General features: G+C 42.6%; 2 protein-coding genes across 18 annotated transcripts in view; one reads left to right on the top strand and one right to left on the bottom strand.

Annotated features, from left to right (window-relative positions):
* Positions 1–21,044, bottom strand: part of Camta (Calmodulin-binding transcription activator) — a 111,641-nt gene that overhangs the window by 11,117 nt on the left and 79,480 nt on the right. The gene's annotated exons all lie outside the window — the stretch shown is intronic.
* tn (tripartite motif containing protein thin) overlaps positions 4,296–21,044 on the top strand; it is a 54,667-nt gene continuing 37,918 nt past the window's right edge. For 2 of the 8 annotated variants that reach the window (XM_076533130.1, XM_076533121.1), the window contains exons 1-2: positions 4,297–4,425; positions 7,689–7,796. The gene's annotated coding sequence lies outside the window, so the exon portion shown is untranslated. Of the gene's footprint in view, positions 4,491–7,688; positions 7,797–13,369; positions 13,698–21,044 lie in introns of all 8 variants that reach the window. The other 6 variants (XM_076533128.1, XM_076533127.1, XM_076533124.1 and 3 more) reach the window with 5 other exon arrangements.

The following is a 21,044-nucleotide window of genomic DNA, read 5'->3' as shown; positions in this document are numbered from 1 at the left end:
AACGATGGAACGCGCTCGGTTTGCGGTTTCGCTCCACCGTCTCGACGTCGACGACCCAACGAGCGACGAAACTCTTGGCATTCCGGTAAAAAAGAGTGCCGTTAAAATGATTTATACAACGATATTCCTTGATCGATATCAACCGCGACACTTTGGAAACGATCGGGTGTAACGATTCCCTCGCGCTTTTCGTCCTTTGGATCACGTTCCACGAAAACGAACAGCATCATTACGTTTCAATTACGGGGAACGTGACGAGAATCCGATATTACGCGGTTTTTTAAATGGACGAATTCGTCGTCCGTCGTCCGGTTCGAGACGGCTGGGAAAATTAATCGAGAGGAAAGGGGCGATCGGTGCCGATGAAACGGAAGGAAAATGAAGTTCGAGGGGTCGCTCGAGCGAAACGCAACGCTCGTCGAGGATGTGCACGGAAATCGCTCGATGCTCCTCGAATACCGAACCAACGAATTCCCTGCTCGATGATAAATCGAATGTCACAACGACGCGAATTTTTTATCCCGCTGAAAACTTCTCTACCTTGTAAATTATTCTCGGTCGGAATTTTTAACGCGTATTCGCTTGATTTATACGGTTAACGCGGCTGTCCGGTGAAAACCGAAAAATATATAAACGCGATTTCAGGTGGGACGAAAGAACGACCGATTTCGGATCGGTTCGTCGAAATATTGAACTCGCAAAAACGTCTGGAACGTAGAAAATAATGAACGGATTTAACGACGATTAATTGATTATTAAGAACTTTGGTTTTTAAAAATTTATTGCACGGATCTCTGAATATTCAAGAGTTGCATTTTTTAAAATCGGGATTTTAAAAAATCTAAATTTATTGTACGTTTGTATGAATAAAATGTTCAATAAATATTGATAAAGTGCACACGAAACATCTTCGACCCATTAATAAAATGGATGTGCAGATGTAAATTAACACGTTCCAACGGTACGTACAATGCCTGACACCTTCGATTTTCCATATGATGTCATAATTTTCTGTTTTACGCGCTTTAGGGCAGATGAAAACTAAACTCTGTTACATATATGAAAAATTACTACAATACCCGAACGAGGTACATCGTATTTCACCATTTTTTTTATAAACAGAATGGGGATTATGACGAACGAATATTGCGATCGAATTTTATATATAGATCTCTGAAATTATTCTACTTGTAAATCAGGCGAGGTACGCTAAAATACTGGTAGTTTTATTTTTGAATCGTTAAAACGTGAAACGGATTTTGATAAAGCACCGTGCAACGAAAAAGCTTCGGGCCATTAATAAAATAAATGTATTCATGTAAATTAATGTATAAATCTAAATTATTCGTGAGCTACCCCATTTCTAAATACGCGTTTCCTAAATTATTCCACGGCGAGTCAAATGAGATACATCAAGGGACTCGTTATTTTATTTTGACATGGTTGAAACGTGAAACAAATTTTAACGAAGTACCGTGCACAGAGAAAAATTGGTTCCGTTAATTAAGTAGATATGCTACGTGTAAATGAAAGGTTGCAATAGAGGGCCAGTCGGAGATATCAGCGAACAAGTAGCGTTTGTCTGGCGAGTCATTTCGCGAGTTTATTTATCGAGGCACGCGGCCCGGACTAATGAGCTATGCGGATGAAACTTCGCGCCGGAATTGCTACGGTAATTCCGTTAAGTAGCGGGCAAATTATTTCGATGGTTCGACGAAAATTTCCCAGGCGAGTTTCAATATCGCGAAACGGAATAAGCGCCCGTAGAAATATCGAGCTGTAAACGTTCATTTGTCAACATCACGGCTACTTATTTACGCGGCTGAAAACTTGCAGGCTAGACTTTCTTGCTTAAACCTTATCTTCCACTTCAATTTTCTTAAGAGACTCGAGCTTCCAAGTTTCGCCGTGCGAAGCTTTCCTAAAGCTTCGTAGTCGATTGCCGGCAACGCTATTTCGAAGTAAAAGCACGACGATTAGTTTAAACGCGTTAAATCATTTCAATTACCGAAATAACGGTCAAATATTACGGACAAGGTAAACCTTTCAGCGTATCGGGCTATAAAATTCAATAACCACCGTACACGACGGCCGGAATTCTCAAAACTTTCGGCGCGAGCTACGTTTACGTCCCACGTGGCTCGTTATTCGCGTTTTAGAGAAGCACGCTGAAATTTCACTGCCGAAATTAGAAGGAACATTCGGATATCACGAGTTACTCCGCTTGTTGGTTCCTTTTTATTTTTAGAGAGCCAACGTGAGTCAGGATTCCAAAAACGTAGCGGGATGCGTTTTCACGCTCGAAACGCCGTTCGATCGAGCGGATATCAGAGAAATTTCGAGCGAGTTATATTTCATTGTTGTTCCAGCCGTGACTCCAGCTCGTATCTCATTACACGTCGCGAACAGAGGCGAAATTCTAATTCCCTCGGCTGCTTGTTATTTAGAGAATCAGCATTTCGAGACAATTCGGTCTAATGGAGCACCGCTTCAAACGATAATAATTCGATGTTTAACCCTAATGTCGCTTACGTGATAAGCGCCATCCATTTTAAAACGTAACACGTTGCCTCGTGGGACACGAGTGAACTCGGCTAATTTTTTACCACGAATAAGCGCTTTTTACATCTCCGGTTTATTATAACCCCGTTGAGGTTGCATAGTTTCTAGTTAAAAATTTAATGCAGCATTGTTGTCACACAAGGAATAAATAAACACGGTTCGTTTTTGAACATGAATGACTAATGTCATCTACGTGACCACTCCGGGGCTAATTATAACACGTGGTTGAGTATACACGATCGCTAACTACGCGTAGGCATTCGAATGCTGTACCTACTGAACCGGAAGATCGACGTGCCAGACTGTTACGATATAATGACTAACACTCTGAGACCGATAAAGAAAAATACGATGTTGTAACTTTTTAACAATTTGCTGCACTATTTTGAAACGTAAACAGAAGTCAAGTGTCATCGAAATCCATGATGAAATAAATGTGTTGATAATATTTTATGATATTCGAAGGATCGATGGCTTTATAAAGATGATTTTTTTATTACGAAAGGCGAATAGAGCGTTCATGAACGATTGCGTTTTGGAGGACAACCAAAGTCAACGGCAGATCGTCGATATTTCATCCGGACGAGCAGTCCGCTGAAAATAAAAACGCGAGCGTCGCTCAATGAATTACGTAAGTCATGCGATCGTTGGAACAAAGAGGGGTAAAGATACCTCGAGCGTGGCTTCCGGTCCGATCGAGAAACAAGGCGTTGTAGGCGAGTTTAAAAATTAATTCCCCCGTGGAGTATCAGCGGACCCTCGTGAATTATGCAAAAAAAAGCAACTCCGAAACCTCCGTGACGCTCTATCATTTATTACCGAAGCGTTTCGAAAGGGTAGGAAGCCGCAAACAGGAACGTTAAGGGTCGTTAGGGTTCTCTGCGTGTCGCGGGAGTACGAAGCATCCACTTTGTCATCTTTAAGCCCTTTCTTCGTCGTCGGCCATAGATTACGCTCTTTAATGTCTTCCCTCTTTCCTCAGCGCGTACTCTCGGCACCGGAACGGCTGCATTCGCAAGGAAAACGCCTTTTGTCGCGACGAAGGGCTATTCGTAACGAAAAAAAGCCGAACGATGTTAATATAAAAACTTTTTCCCCATTAACCGTCAGAAGAAATCACGAGGCCGAGAATAGGAAAAGATCAGACCACCGGCTTATCTTCGGGGAAATGATAAATCTCGAGGAAACCTCGATCGAACGAAAAGTTTGTCCCGTTTTTGTCGTTATTACTTTCAGCGGATGTTCGACAGACGAAAAAAAAAAGAAAAATGCAATAACGTGGAACGTGATTTACGAGAGGGAGAAAGAAACCTAAAATTGCCGTGATTGTTTGGAAGTTAATGAACTCGAACGTGCGAACAGAAGCCTCGTTACTAAAACTGGAACGATCGACTGAAAGCCCTCGATATTTTCCAGCCAATCGACCGCGTTCACAGCTTTTCGACGATTCGAGGGAGCGCCCTTTGAACTCCTTCGAGACTTGGGTAGCCTGTGTACTCTGTTTTTTAAAAGCGGAAACGTGTCGCTAGAAGGGTCTTCTCGTCAGGTTCTTCCCGAAAGAGCCGTGTAGCTTCTTCGCCAGGGTTCGTAAAGTAAAATTTGACGGGACCGGAAGGAATGCTCGGATGAAAGGGATGAGATCAACGTTTGGCGATCAGTAGGGAAACGGTGATCGAGGATAGCCCGTACGGGCATCGAGGAAAGGAACGAGAGCAGGTAGAGAGAGAGTGGGGTGCAAGCTCGGGCAGAGGATCAAGAAAAGACGAAGAAGGAGGAGGAACAGAGCGGCTTCTGTAGCTAGCCAGAAATAACTAATAAGACATTCACTCTGAGACGGGCGGCCAGCCGGCCCGGACGAACGCGGTGCGTCTCGTAACCTCGTAATCGGCACCTCATCATCCTTCGTCATACGATAACACCACATCACTGTTCGTATTCGATAAGTAATCGGTGACGGGAAAAACGTGGCGTACGCGTAACACGCGCACATACGTAGAGGAAGAGTGCGGTGGAATAAGCTAGTCGCCTATTACCGTCTCGTCTTTTGGTGTCCCAGTTTCTGTAAAGTGCCTAACCGTCGGCTGTTTCTCTTCTCCGTACATCTGGTCGTGAGGTCCCGCGAGAAAGGGAGCGATAAAAGGAAAAAGAACGAGGGAAGAATCGAGAGTATATCACGTGATGAATCAGTGGCGAAGTGAAATGAATCAGTTCGTGATAATCGCTGCGTGAGATTCTGTTCCGCTAATCCAGGATTCGAGCGAGCGTTAGAAAGAAAGAGACGGAGAGCGAGAGGCGACGAATCGGTGTTGGACGAGGCTGAGAGAGGATCTCTTTTCGCCGTCGCCATCGGCCGTCTAATTTTAAGTGTTAGATAATGCACACCGGTGCGCACCGGTGCGCTCCGTTACTAAAACGGCACAACGCCGCCGATGCACACGCTCGCCGACCGCGCAAGCTCGTTCGCGCGTTAACATTGGCGTGGAAACGGTTCTTCCACGCGTTTCCAAACCTCTCTTTCGCGTCGTACCGGGATCCACGCTGCTGATGCTTCTGCACACGTTCCAGCCGCTCTTTAACGATTCCCGCGGGAGATTGTCGTTGCAGTTGCCGTTGCCGAGCCTGGGAATCTCGTGGATTTCCAAGCCCGACCCGCCCCGAGCCTCGGGGCTTCGCGGACTCAGCCAAGTTTCGCTGTTTCGACTCGAAACGGTTCAAAGTGTTTCATGTTCGAGGTTGTTTATTATTTCGGAACAAGTCTACGGTTTCCCGGGGTGTCTTATCATAATCCTCTTTCCGTATACGTGTTTTCTTTTTTTAAACTTCCGTCATGATTTTAAAATAAGAACCGTTTCCGGATCTCTCGCAACAGACTTTGGTCACGTCGACGTCTCTTCCGGCCTCGTTCGATTTCTCGTCGTTCTCTTTTTCTATGTTCGCGAGTGAATTATGGTATCAGGTTGTGCCTCATGAAATTGTCGATGGGACTCGAAGAACTTGTTTAATCCGAAAGACACAGAGTTTTTGAAAAGTAAAGTTCGTAATTCAACGTCGCACAGAGGAAAGATTAACTCTTCTTCGCATCAATGAAGGTGCTCAAAACTTTAAGCCGAACACGGTGTGTGTACCTCGAATTTCTAAGCTGCTGTAAGCAAGCTACTTTCTCACCGTTTCGATAAAATAATCTGAGGAATTATGAAAGTTTCAAGATTTTAATCTGAAACTGCAAAAGCGACAATTTCATAGAGAATAACCTAGTCTGATGCAATCGAGCTTCATCTATTTTCGCAGCGTTTAAAATCCAGACTTTCACTCGTTTATAGCCGTTCTTCGAGTGCATACAACGATCGTCTCGTTTCTTTTTCCTTTTGGTCTCTCTGTTCTCTAGTTTTCTTCACGGCAGTCTAACCCTAGCCTCGCTTCTTTTCCGCTTTCTACTCTCCCTCCCTCTAACTCGCAACGTCTCTCTCTCTACAGCTCTTTCCGTCTTCCGTTTCTGTTCTTCGTCTGTCTGCCAATACGCGCAGCATCACGGCTCCTTCTCCGCGTTTCTCGCGTCCCGTTCTTCGATCCCACTATCTCCGTCTGTCTCTCCGTGCTCTAATATGGCCGGCCGGTGTCCAATTACCCGCTTCGTTCCCGCTACAGTTTTTCCACGCTCTCCGCCACGATCAACGTGGCAACGAAAAGATCCTCATCAAGCGTCGCGACGCTACGTTCCATTTTCTGCTTTTTCTTTTCCGCGATGCGGCTGCTCGTTCAACCACCCCCTCGTGCAATAATCTTTCCCTCACCCCACCCATCCTCCCTTTTCGTCGTTCGCTCACCGTGCCTTTTACCGAACGACCGAGCCGAAGATCTCGCGAGACGGAATCGATCCGACGCGCGATTTAAATTGGGAAATCGTGCCGAAGCGGCGCCGTGGTACTTCGAACCGATAGACGGCAGAAAAGGCGATTAAAAATATATGTGTCGATGGAGGGGTGGATCGTTCGGAAAAGATTTAACGCGTGGGAGTCACTGCTGATTAACCCTATGGTTTTAATTAACTCTCCAATGGAGAGATCTTTACTGACCCATTCTGCTTAAATTTCTTTTCATTTTCCAGTCTTGATTTTTAATAGTTACACAGTGTAACAGGCTCGATCAGGATATTTGTCGAATTAGTTAAACCGGAAATAATTATAGATTGAGAACCATTTTTATAGTACACGGAAATTATCCAGAAATGTTCTCCGTTCGGTTATAAAAAGATGCACAGAAATATCACTTGAAAGTTTTTTATAATTAATCGTTATTTTTAGAATGCACCGTGAAAGGGAGCGGTCATCCTAATTTAGGTGCAACAGATTTGCTATTTTCTACTGTAACTTCTATTTTTAAAAATTGAGAGACAGCTCCAATTAAAACGGTTTGAAGGAGTACTTTTGTTCTTAATGATTTGCGTGGAAGCGTGGGCGTCAGAGTGCGATACAATCGAGAAGAAGGGTGAAGACTCCCCCGCGTGGCGATTGTTCTTCCAGCTCTTTTCTCGAAGAAAATTGATGATTCTCGGATTACCGGTAATCCTATGGCAAAGTGATTCTCGCGTTGGAAAGCTTCCACCCCGTAGCTAATTTTTTGTCCGCGACACGAGGTTCTTGAACCGTGAAAAATTTACTTCTTACAGACGGTGTTAAACTGTTTAAAGATTACACCGATGCGTAATTTCTAAACTTGCGAGCCTGTCAAATTTCAAAACGGTGAAATTTCTAAATTGGAAAATGTAAAGATCCACCCATGGTTCAAAGTTTGCTCTGTCCGATGCATCAACGGTCTATTCTACTTGGAGGTCGTTCGTCGTCTGACCACGTATCGGTATAATCCACTGGGGCTGGTTGCATAAGCTTCGAAGCAACTTCCTTGGCCGTTGACGTTGAAACGTCACCGAAATTACGAGCCACTCTTCGATTTCTGACAGCGTTCAACTCCTCCGTTCGAAATCGAGAATATCTTTACGAAACGTTTTCCTCGGCGAAGAAAACCGACGGCTACGATTTCCCAATTTCCTCGCGTTTACGTGGTTACGTGATCGTTGTCGTCCCGGATACACGCGACCAGTCGTTTAACGGTGGTGGTTTGATTTCCAGCTGTCACAGCGCCGGGATATTGGTGAACTCACGAGGCGAACACTTGGGGCCCCATAGAGAGGGCCCCCAACAGGAAGCGGCCGCCGTAAGGCGGTCAAACTCTGTCAGGTAAGCGATCAACGTCAATTCCGATATTTTCACCTGCTTCTTCTCTTTGTCCGTCGCAAGTTTGCCCGAATGATTGTGAATTAAAAATTCAATGAAAGAGGATTCAGCTTGGAAAAACATTTACCTAAGTAAAATGGAATTTTAACGAACCTGTATTAGAGTGCAACCATGAATTTCCGATTCGCAATACTGTTTGCCCGGAAAATTTCACCCGATCGCGCTGGATACCGGGCAAATCTTTGAGATTATTGATTAGCCTCGATGCTTTTACCTCTAACCCATTCGACCCTTCTGTTATGATATCGTCACGCGATCGCTTTGCGTAAACACTGTTTTACACCCTTTTCTCTGTAAACAAATATCTGAAAATGCGGGTTCTCAAACTTTCGATTTCCACGCGCTAACTTTTCTAACCTTAATGAAACGTACGGTAATTGCTCATAACATGCAACGTTTCATTTTGAAAGCCTGTTGTAAATAGAAACGTGTTTCCTTTTCGATGAAACTAACGCGACAAAATTAATAGTTCGAATATTAATGGCAAAGCGATTACACGAAGGACCCGTTAAAATTTGGCACGAACTTAGCCTTTTATTTTCCATAGGCTTTAAATTTCTCGATGTACCGAATAATCGTATTTGCTCTCGCTCGAAACGAAAACAACGATTTATCCCTCGATCCGCGCGATTAAGCGGTCGTAATAAAAAATGAAAAGCCCCGCTCGAATAAATACGTAACAAAGAACGAAAGCCATCGAGTTAAAACATTATCGAAAATCTACGGATTGGTGTTCACGGCTGGGTAAAATTGCATCGGTGAATCGCTGTTTTTTCGAACAAATTTAATTATCGTTTCCGCGAAATTTGCGTTCTCTCTACGCCACGCGAGTTGCATTAGGTGAACGATTCGAAATACTTTTCGTATTTAAACGGACCGTCGGTACTTCGCGGCAAAATAGCATTTCAAGTGTTCGCCGCGCGATTAATCACCCGACCGCAACTTCGTTTCGGTAACTTCAACGAAACCATTCCCTTTTTCTTTTCATTAAAACGGCGGTTCGATTCGACGTCTTAAAAGTGCAAAGTTGAAGGAAAAAATGAAGCGATAAGAGCGGTAAAGACGAAGTCAAGTACAAGCATTCCTATTTACCGTCTGCCGGCTATTCTGTCCAAATGAGCAGCTAATTAATTTTTTCCCCTCGTGCTTTAAGCACCTTCCACGCTATCCGACTCGCTCAAACGAAATAACTCTAATTACTTCTTTTCACTTGGGTCGCATTCAAACCCTGTCGCCGCGCGAAACTGCAATTTCCACGGAATCGTGGAGGTTCGAGGAGTGGCTGTTCTTACAAAAAGTTTGCCAATGTGGACGAGAAAAATCACTTTGCGAAGCCGCTCGCTCGCCGGCGAATCGACGAGCCGCAATTTCGAAGGATAAAAGAAACGCGGGTGCGCAAATTTTGTTTCGTCATCCAGAAGAGCGGAGCGCTAACGGAAGAAGGGAAAAAGAAACGGACGGAGAGAGGAGCGAGGAAAAAAAAGGAAAGAAAACGCGGCTCGAGCGAACGTTTAATTTGAAAGTCTCCGTTGAACGAACACAGAGCTTGGCAAAAACTATGCGTGAAAAATCGTGCTTAGGGAACGAGCTATCCGCAAATTAGCACGGTTAAACGTGACGCGTTTCGTTCCACTAATTAATGTCCGTTTCCACGAGGCCGCGTTCGTTCTTTATCTCGAGTGGAAATTCTGAGTTACAACCGAAACTGTCCCTCGAGTTGGCCGAGTTTTATCCACGAGAAAAAACGGCCAAAGAAACCGAATAACTGTCGCCGTTCTTCGTTGTTTGTTTCATTGGACATTTTATATCGTCGGCTAATGCATCCGAGCAACCAATGCTGCGAGATAACGGTGTAAATAAATTCGCCATCGCTACAAGACAAACGTCATTCGAACGACGTGGAACTACGATTCGAATTTAATCAACAACGTACATTCGTTACATGTAACCGGGTCGGGTCAGTTCATATCGCGGCCATTCGTCTTTCGATAAGAATAAATCCTGAACTGATAATCGAGTCGATTCGTCACGCAACAGATCAAATCTTTCGGGATGGTCACTATTTTCGAGGATATAGAGTTACGATAATCAAATTTTCGATCGTAAGTTAATGTTAACTTCCGCATTTTCGCACCATTACATCGTATTATACATGTGTTAACTCACGTGTTGAATCACGCGTTGCGTAACCCACACGGTATATAACCCACGAATTGAATTAGAACCACTTCGAATTATTCACTCGTTGAATCACTTCGCGTTGAATAACCCACAGGGTGAATCTATAGGTATCACCTACGTGTTGAATTCTCCACGCGTTGTATCACTTATGCGCTGCATTCTCCATTGGTTAAATCACACATATGTTCAATTATCAACGCGTTGTATTGGCTACGTATTATATTATCTACGTGTTTTACTACTCACAAATTGAATTACCTATGCATTGAGTCTTTCACGCGTCAAATCACATACGTGCTAAATTACACACACGTTGAATCACTCACGCATTGCGACACCTACGTACTGAGTTCTCCACGTGTCAAATCTCATATGTGCTGAATTACCCACACGTTGAATCACTCACGCATTGTGTCACCTACGCACTGAGTTTTCCACGTGTCAAATCACATACGTGCTGAATTACCCACACGTTGAATTACTTACGCATTGTGTCACCTACGTATTGAGTTCTCCACGTGTCAAATCACATATGTGCTGAATTATCCACGCGTTGAATCACTCATGCATTGCGACACCTACGCACTGAGTTTTCCACGTGTCAAATCACATACGTGCTGAATTACCCACACGTTGAATTACTTACGCATTGTGTCACCTACGTATTGAGTTCTCCACGTGTCAAATCACATATGTGCTGAATTATCCACGCGTTGAATCACTCATGCATTGCGACACCTACGCACTGAGTTTTCCACGTGTTAAATCACATACATACGTGAATCATCCACACACCACCTATCCGTTGTATCACCTACGCATTATATCACCTACTCGTTGTTCCACCTATGAATTGTATCACACCCGCGTAAAATCACACGTCGCATTATATCGACATTAGTTGCACCACAACGTGTCACCGCATTTCCATCAGAAAGGATGTTCTCCCAAAAGACCGAAGGAATTTAAAAGTCGATTCAACTCCTAGAATCCAATGTTTTTGTTCGAAAGTTGAACTTCTGGCATATCCGTTTCCTGTACAGATTTATGACAGTGGCAGCTTTCTTTCCATCGGTCGGATTTCCGAACGGATTTCAATTTTAGCAAAGTTTCGTTTCTATCAAAGATAACTTGTTCGAATAGAACGACAAGATTGTATTCATCCAGATCTGATAATAATTAAACGGATTTCATAGGACGTTTAACAATTCAAATGAGCTGATGTAGTCCGCTGAACATTGCAAGGGTTCAGTTTTTTTCAGGAGGGACGACGGATAATGGAAATCAAAAGGCCGCTCGGAATTGCTTCTCCTCGCGCTTGTTTGGCCGTCGTGAGAGTACTTTGCCCTTAGAAAACACGCCGTTATTAAGTGCAAGCTCGTTAGAGAGTAATTATTTTCAAGTACTTGCTGGCGGTCTCGGTCGGTAACACGGAATTGAGAGCGAGCGTATTTTTCACCGTTCCGGTGCATAGTTGGTCGCTCGCTGACCGACGACGTTTAGCGCGTTGAATAACACGAGGGTCATTCGTTACCGGAATCATAAATTATATTTTAACAAAGCATCTACGTGAGATTCGCATTCTTGTTAATTTTGCTAATTGAAAATGTTAACCAAACGAATTCACGTACATTCAAATTCGTAACGAGTTAAAAACAGACACGAAAAACCTATGCATTCATTAAATCGAACTAAAAGCGTGTCAATGAAAATAAATCGTGAGACGAGTAATCGAAGATCGATATCTCGTTCGCGACCGCAGTTTCTTCGCAGGGTCTTTAACAGTTTTTAAAGTTGGAATCGATATAGAATCCCAGAAACGAGCAGCTACGTGCTGAAGGAGAAATGTTCCGTGAAATAACGACACCCTGGAGAGACAGAACCTTCTGGTTCTCGTAGAAACGTACGATATATTCGAAACACACGGAGCCTCGCAATACTTGACCGTGATCCCGTCGGTCTCTAATGAATCGTTCAATTAAATCTTCGGCCACGTAACGATTCATTTAATCCGAACGATCCTTCGGTTCGATGGAACTTACACGAGGGACGTCCCCGTAAAATTGATCATCGACAAGATGATATAAACTCTCGATGACATCGATCAAACCCCGTGTCATGTTCTCCCTCTTGTGTCCTTTAAATCTCTGTTCAACGTCATCCTCGATAGAGCAAAAAAAGGAGAAACAGACTCGATAGAGAAAAATTAGATCGGTCGTGACACGAACGAAAGTCGGAGCCAAGAGAAAAATGGATTTCTTGTATTCGCTGTTCACGCTGGACACGTGTGACGCACTCGTACAAATGGAAATCCATTTTTCATCGAGAAGGACCTTCCGTTTTCCTCTCGAAACGACTTTTCTTGTGTTTCGTCCAAGCTTAACACGTTCACGCTCAAAATGGACCTGTTGTAACATTCACTGCAACTTTAATTAACCTTAAGAAAACGGAGACTTTAGTTTCCTAAGACAGATACATTCTTCTGGGATTAAAAATAGGAGTAGTTAAACGTCAGCTTTGAACAATATTAATTTTGGTATTGTTTGATGGTGATCGAAAGGGTACCTGAAGTGCTTCAGTGTCTGACTGCATACGTCTGCTTTCATTGTGGCGTTAACTTAAGAAAACGGAGACTTTAATTTCCTAAGACAGATACATTCTTCTGGGATTAAAAATAGGAGTAGTTAAACGTCAGCTTTGAACAACATTAATTTTGGTATTGCTTGATGATGATCGAAAGGGTACCGTGAAGTGCTTCAGTGTCTGACTGCATACGTCTGCTTTCACTGTGTCGTTACCCTTAAGAAAGCGGAGACTTGTTGATTTCCTAAATTTAATTTCCTAGGACAGATGCATTCTTCTAGGATTAAAAATAGGAGTAGTTAAACGTCAGCTTTGAACAAAATTAATTTTGGTATTGAAACTCGATGGTGATCGAAGAGTACCATAAGCTGCTTCAGTGTCTGACTACATACGTCTGCTTTCACTGTGGCGTTCCTTAAGAAAACGGAGACTTTTTAATTTCCTAAGACAGATACATTCTTCTGGGATTAAAAATAGGAGTAGTTAAACGTCAGCTTTGAACAAAATTAATTTTGGTATTGAAACTCGATGGTGATCGAAGAGTACCATAAGCTGCTTCAGTGTCTGACTACATACGTCTGCTTTCACTGTGGCGTCCTGCTAATGCGTTGTAAAACCTGCTAATGTATTCTTCTACAGTATGTACAGATACCAACTATGTACAACTATGTACAACAATGAACTACCAACATTTTCTGACCAAACTAACAGGACTTCAAAACCGTGGAAATTGAATTGTATGAAATTTCCAGATAATCCGCGCTAATAGAAAAATATCGAGGAATGTAACGAAGCTCGAATGTAAGGGACAATGGGATCGAGCAAACAGGTGGAAAATAAGGAAGGTGGTCTTGGGGGATCGTAAATCTACGCGAAGTTGAATTGCAAACGTCGAGAGAAAGTTGGAGCGTATTTCTCCGGGATTCGTGGAAGCAAATGGTTATAACTGTTCGAACTCGAATAACTCGAATCATTGACAAGCATCGATGAGAGGTCTTTAAAAAAGCAAGACCTAAACGAAGTTCATAGGATGAAATAACAAGGGAAGAGAAACAAATTGGAATCTCAAAGGATAGTTCGGTATCGGTAGAAGTTTTTCATGTCCCTTGAAAATACTTTCTTTCCACATTCGCTGTGCACGAACGTTAAATACGCTTTCCATGTTTTCCTGTGGCGTGACTGAAACGGCTACCGATCGTTTGTATCGTTTAATTCGACTCTGTAGCTTTACATCAATTTCATCGCACGCTTGTTTTCCCTCGTTTTATCGCCAAATTGTCCGGCACTGACTGTTAACAAACACGTTTAATTAGCTTTATCGCCCGCCATTTCGATGTTTACGTCTTTTTCCAATGTTGTCACGGAATTTTCGATGCCGACGCTGTCCGCCTAACGAACACTTTGTTACCCCTGACAGCTTCATTTTATTTTTTCTTCGTTTTCATATTTATCCTTCGCTATTTAATTAACTGCGAAACGCCCCGTGACGAGGAAGTAATTATTCCGATCGGGACAGCTAAACTCCACCGATCGTATATTATTTTACAAAAATACGATACGCTGTTGTTCTCAAAACCCATCGAGGATTTAATACGAGATGTAACGAATAATGAGAACAAATACCGCGTATAACGTAGAATGAAACATCGAGTTTATTCTTCTAATTAACTAAAAATTAAAAATTCCATTGTTTCCTCGCGTGTGTTTCATCCGCTCTTGTTTTCAGATGCATAAAACGTAGAACAATACGCGATACGCTCTTTTGACGCGGAGGGTTTTCCACCTTAATTTATCCAGGCAATTATTCTTCATTATTGTCCTTTCAAAAAGAGCTCATATGTTTCATTCCTTTTTTAAAAATTCTTCGGATCAATTTCATTCTTCCATAATAATCTACAATATCATATCTGAAAACTTTTCTAACAATAACTACATTTCTGTCAGAATTTAAAAAATGCAATCGACTGAAAGAACAAATGGTAGAAATTTTCCGCAAAAAGAAGGTCCGTTAAATTCTTAAGCTGTATTGTCTCGCCAAACGGTAGAAAAGAAAGATTAAAAGGGAACAGGTGTTAGAATACCTGAAGATAAAGGGAACAGAATTACTGGCCTCGATAACAGCCAGGTGTTCTTGCAGCCAGATTTTTTGCATCGTCGTCGGCGCGCGTGAAAAGTAACTCCTTTTTCTTATACAACATTTATTACGTGCCTAGCTGCACTTTGTACCTCGTTAGTCTACGATGCACCCTTTCAGTAGCGCGACCCTCCACCGTTCGCGGCGTTCTCACGCGTGCAAAGCCGTCGGGAGGAGCAAAAAAAAAAAAGAGAACGTGGAACGAAGAGTAAAGCGTTAAAAAAGCACTAAAGCGCTAAACGCTGTTCCCGCCGGCCCTTGTCGCTCGAACGATCCGATTTTCGACCGACTGACCAATTTAAGTGGGTCCTATGCACCCTTATTCGGTCTTGAGGAAACGATCGATGCGACCTCGTCACGATTACGTGTCAACGCGATAACTTTTCACGACTTCTCCTTGATTTCATTCCTTTCCGAAGTTCGGGGATTAACGATCGAAGTTCCAATTAAGGACTCGAGTCGATTAGAATTTAAGTTGCGAACAGTAATCTTGAGAATTAATTATCGGCTCGATGAAATTTGTAACGCCCGAATCGCGATCGACTCTGAATTGGTTCCGATGCGAAAAGTTGCAAGCTTTTTGATTGGGCTCGAAACAAATAAATTGAGGCTGCCAATCAAGATACACAAAACCGATCGTTCGATGCAAATGGCCGTGACGTTCGTGGATGTAACGATTATCCTTTATTACGACTCGATCGTTCCATTGGCGTAGCTACGACTTTTTTTGGGGTGGCTTACTCATAGGAGCTGGATAGGTTGGAGTTGGGAATTCGAGGGGTTGATAATTTAGAAATTTCGGCTTTTGGCGGATAAATTGGATGGGTAGGAAATTTGGCAGTGTGGAGACTTGGGAAGTTGGAAGTCAAATTTGGGATATTGAGAATTCGGAAATTTAGAATTTGGGAACTTGAGAATTTGGAAGCTTGAGAGTATGGAAGCTTGAGAGCATGGAAGCTTGAGAGTATGGAAGCTTGAGAGTATGGAAGCTTGAGAGTATGGAAGCTTGAAAGTATGGAAACTTGAGAGTATGGAAACTTGAGAATTTGGAAACTTGAGAGTACGGAAACTTGAGAGTATGGAAACTTGAGAATTTGGAAACTTGAGAGTATGGAAACTTGAGAGTATGGAAGCTTGAGAGTATGGTAACTTGAGAATTTGGAAACTTGAGAGTACGGAAACTTGAGAGTATGGAAACTTGAGAATTTGGAAACTTGAGAGTATGGAAACTTGAGAGTATGGAAGCTTGAGAGTATGGTAACTTGAGAATTTGGAAACTTGAGAGTATGGAAACTTGAGAGTACGGAAACTTGAGAGTATGGAAACTTGAGAATTTGGAAACTTGAGAGTATGGAAACTTGAGAATTTGGAAACTTGAGAGTATGGAAGCTTGAGAATTTGGAAACTCGAGAATTTGAAAACTCGAGAATTTGAAAACTTGAGAATTCAGAAACTTGAGAATGTAGAAATTTAAGAATTTGCAAGCTTGAAAATTGATAAACCTGGGAATTCGTAAATTCCCACGCACCTTTGAAGAATTAGGCTCTCCCCAGGGTTTCCACTTAGTTACGCCTATGAATCGTGGATGAGCGGTTCCTCCATAAAAAATTGCCGTGGGCCAACTGCTCGTTACAATTAACTGCATCCTCGATCGTTAAATATAACGTTTCGTTTCGTCAATGTAAAAGGTAAATTTTGTTCTCGACGGGATAAAAATGGAGGATTGTTACTGAAAAATTTCCCGTTAAACGGACATCGACGAAAAGCATTTTTCATGACAGGCATCATAAATCTCCGTCTCCGCGTAAAAATAACGTGGAAGATTTAGAAGATAAGAAGGGAAAGGTCTACCGAATATTGTTTTATAAAACCACGTTCCGAGGATTCGCCTTTAAAAACCAAATTCTTCGACCCTTCATGCAAATCGTAGAAGCATAGAGCAAGGGTAGTATTGCAGAGACGCGTTTCATTCGTCCTATTATTCCGTTAAAACCACGGTGAGCCACCAATTAGCACGAGAGTTAATTGGTCGATTGGAACAATGGATTAAGCGATTAACCACGTAGCACACGAAACTCGAAGTGTATCGGAACCCTGTAAACCCGCAACGTTCGATTAAAGACGGTGACGAAAATTTCATTTCCTGTATGGTTAACCATTCTGAGTGACTATACTGTAGCTTTGCTTTTACAAATGAAGGTTTTAACTTTTGGGAAACTTTTTAATTTACTTCATTTTATAATAGGATAGTTCTTTTGATTTTTTGATGGATTTATATTATTTTTATATTCTAAATTTCTTATGTCAGAAAATCACAAGGTTTCAAGGTCGCAAGGTCTCTACGCTTCAAGGTTCCTACACCCCACAGTTTCTACGCCCCAAAGCCCTTAGGTCTCAAAATTCCTACGTCCTAAGGTCTCTACATTCCAAAGTCCCTACGTTCCAAATTTCTCACACCCCGAAATTTCTACGCCCTGAATTTCCTACGCCCCAAAATTTCTACGCCCCAAATTTCCCACACCCCGAAATTTCTACGCTCCAAAATTCCTATGCCCTTAAGTTCCTACACTCCAAAATTTCTACGCCCCGAATTTCCTACGCCCCAAAATTTCTACGCCCCCAATTTTCTACGCCTCGAATTTCCTACGCCCCAAATTTTCTACGCTCCGAATTTCCTACGCCCCGAATTTCCTACGCCCCAAAATTTCTACGCCCCGAATTTCCTACGCCCCAAAATTTCTACGCCCCAAATTTTCTACGCCCCGAATTTTCTACGCCCCGAATTTCCTACGCCCCAAAATTTCTACGCCCCGAATTTCCTACGATCCAAATCCCCAACATCCCAAAACTCCTACGCCCCAAAATTTCTACGCTTCAAATTTCCTACGCCCCGAATTTCCTACGATCCAAATCCCCAACATCCCAAAATTCCTACGCCCCAAAATTTCTACGCTTCAAATTTCCTACGCCCCAAAATTTCTACGCCCCGAATTTCCTACGATCCAAATCCCCAACATCCAAAATTTCAAAACTTTTACCCCCCAAAGTTCCAAAATTCCAAATGCCCCAAAGCACAAAAATTGAAAAACTCGCAAGTCCCCAAGTAGCAAAATAAGCTCTACTCCGGAGTAGATGAGGAAGCAGAATCTCTATTGCATGAACACTTCACCGCGCGAAAGTTGTTTCAATGAGGGATGACAAGTTTCAAATCTTCCTAATTACCAGCGTTGTAAAGTAATTAATGGAAAATTTCGTGGAAACTAATACGGAAGTTGCTTGAAGAAGTTTGTTGAGCGTGTTAAAAGCGCAAAATCGATATGGTTAGGCGATGCATAAAGAGGAGGAGGAGGAATTACGTTGGTGAACGCGGGTCACGATGTGCAAAACCGTGACGTAAAAACGTGATATAATCACGGTGGCAGGGTGACGAGGCCTCCGTGACGTCTCTATCTGTTCTCACGTGAACTGGCAACGAGAATTTGTTCCGCCAACCGTCTCTTATTTTTCCGCGAACATGATAAAGGGAGTATTCACGCCGGACGAAGACGAGCCCGCTTTTATTCATCCCCATTATTCTTTGAAACTCGCGCCACGTCGTTGTTCGCCACGAGAGTTTTCGTAAAAATGCTCGGGAATAATAGACTGTCGTTTTCTACACGGCACGGTTTCACTTAACACGATTCTTCCGAAGAATCGACCAGCCCTTCGCTATTTCTACGGCTCTTTCATCGAATTCTCTTTCCAGAGCGGCGTTTACTTCCGGTCAACAATCCTCTAAGATCCTGAAACGTTCTCGATCTGTTCCCTCCTCGAATGTTACAACTGTTGCACGATCTAATTTGAATGTCTGCAATTCGAAAAGCATGAACGCCACGAGAAATATATTGGACTGCGTGCAGCGTGACGCGTTATAATTGCAATTACTCGCCGTATAATTGTTTCGTTCTTCAAATTAAGCACTGCGCTTGTTACCTCTCATTGATTGTATATTAATGGCATACAAAATTTTGCGTAATTTCTTCCACCTTCAAATTTCTCCGTCCGTGTAAACCCGCGTCAACGAAGGTGTTAACGCGTTCATTACCGCAGAGAAAATGGACATTAATAGTAAGACGCATTAACCAGGAAATAACGTCGCACGGGATGGTCGTTTCGAACCAAAAGTGAATCGCGTTTCCCTCTCGCGGTCAAACCTTACTTTGATAATAGTTCCACATTTTAGCAGATGTTGCTGACATTTATATTAACCCTGTGCGCTCGAGAGGTGACTCTGAGTCACCATTTTATTTAATACAATAATTTGAAACAAGCATATTTCTACTGACTTAAAAACTTCAACAATAGAATCAGTTGAAAAATGCTTGTTTCAAATTGTTGTATTAAATAAAATGGTGACTAAGAATCACCTCTGGAGCGCAAAGGGTTAATCTATAATATGATACGTGTGATGTATAAACTTAATGAAACAAACAATAGCGGAAATTATTAGTAGGGAACCTCAAAAGAATTCATTTAACTTTTTAACTTAAGTTGAAGGCAAACAGTTTATCTTCAGTTCTACAGTTTACCTTCAAGCGCAAAGAAGGTGCAAAACAATTTGCAAGACAAAAATTCAAAATTACGACAAATATAGAATAAGCCAAAATTATAGGATCAGGTTTTTAGGCAAACAAAAGCAGTAGAATGATTGTTGAAGTTTGTGTGCATTACACCGTGGCGTTGAAATTTAAGACGATTCTACTCGCGACTGAACCGTCTTGCGGAATTACAGTACTAATTTACGTCTACCCAAACATTTATTCTGTACATCTACGCTCTCGTTAGCGTCGGAGGAAGCCAAACACTCGAAAAGCGACTCGATGAAAAATCTGTCGTGAACGTTCGCGGTAAACATTCGACGAGGGGAAAATGAAACGGGAAAACGAGGGGCGTTGGTAAATGAGGGGAGACTGCATAAAGGGGGAAAATTACAACGTTAAGATTTCAACGTTGAATATAGGACTTGATGAAAGAGTGTTCGTGCTTGAACATTAAATGGACCGTAAACGATGCATATTACTAATAGCCTGCGCTATCTCGTGCACGGGAAACGGTATCCATCCTTCGTTTCTGTCGTATTCAATTGAAAGGATCGCTCTAACGAATTATCGGGTAATTCGTGCGAGAGGGCGTGAAAGTAGGAAAAAATGGAGGAGGAAGCGTGGATCGAATAAAATCGTAGAATTTCGAGTGGTTAACAATGATACTTAGGAAACGTTGTAAGTTGTTGAACTTTTCGACGATCCTTTAATCGTTTTTCCGATCGAGGGCCCTCGATCGAGATCGACGACATCGGGGATTTTATTCGTCGCGAAGAGCGAAGAAAAGCGGTCAACGAATCGATTGAAAACAAAAGGGTCAACGGCGTGGCATGGAAAATCGCGAGAAGCCACGGCGGTGGCTTTGTCGATGGTTTATTGTTCGAGGCTGGAAATAAAAAGATTTCATTTTATACGGAGAGGCTCGTTCAAAGAAAGTCTCTCTGGGCGTACGAGCCGAGGGTTCGCATCCAATTAAATTCAGGGCCCCTGTTTCGTAATTTCGTTCGAATAAAATCGCGGCAGCTCCTTGCGATATTGTGTTCCTGATCCAGCCTGGCGCGTTAATTAAGATTAACAATGCGAAGCACGACGATTATCTCTTTGTTGACTCGGCATAGTTCTGATTCTGGCAGTCCTGTATTGTCGGCCACCAACCTACGACCCACTTCTATCGGGCTGAATAAAGAGCTGCCGCATAATAGCGTTGAATTAATTGAAAAACTCCGGAGATAATATGGTCCCGAGCGAAATACAAATCCTGAGATCAGCGCATATCTTGGGGTGAAAACTTTCGAAGCCCGTCGGGACTCGCGGCCGGATCCCGATCGAAATTAACATCCATGATCGATGGCTCTCGTTACGTTCGAATATTTCATGGATCCTGTAATTAACAGCGAAAACACAACGATTGGAAGAAACTCGGTCGCGCTTTCATTCTTCTCGCGGATTAATTAAAAACGTTCGATAAACCGTACTCATTCACGGGTCCCGTTCGACTGCGAAATTAATTAACTATCCGTCATATAAAGCAATTAAAAAGTCATTTAAAAAGTTTTTCAAGAGGTACGCGGAACTGTAACTTCCATGAAAATTTTTAATAGACTCCTCGAGCCGTCCGTGTCGTTAATTAAATTCCGTGTCCGTGTCTTTCGAGAGCCGGACAGAAGTTAACTGGCCGCGTTAACAGGGATCAATTGACGTTTCCGATCGAAT

This window comes from Megachile rotundata, chromosome 6, assembly GCF_050947335.1.
Source record: "Megachile rotundata isolate GNS110a chromosome 6, iyMegRotu1, whole genome shotgun sequence".
Taxonomy (NCBI): Eukaryota; Metazoa; Arthropoda; class Insecta; order Hymenoptera; family Megachilidae; genus Megachile; species Megachile rotundata.
The sequence above is the reverse complement of the archived record's forward strand: the minus strand, read 5'-3'. Positions and strand labels throughout refer to the sequence as shown.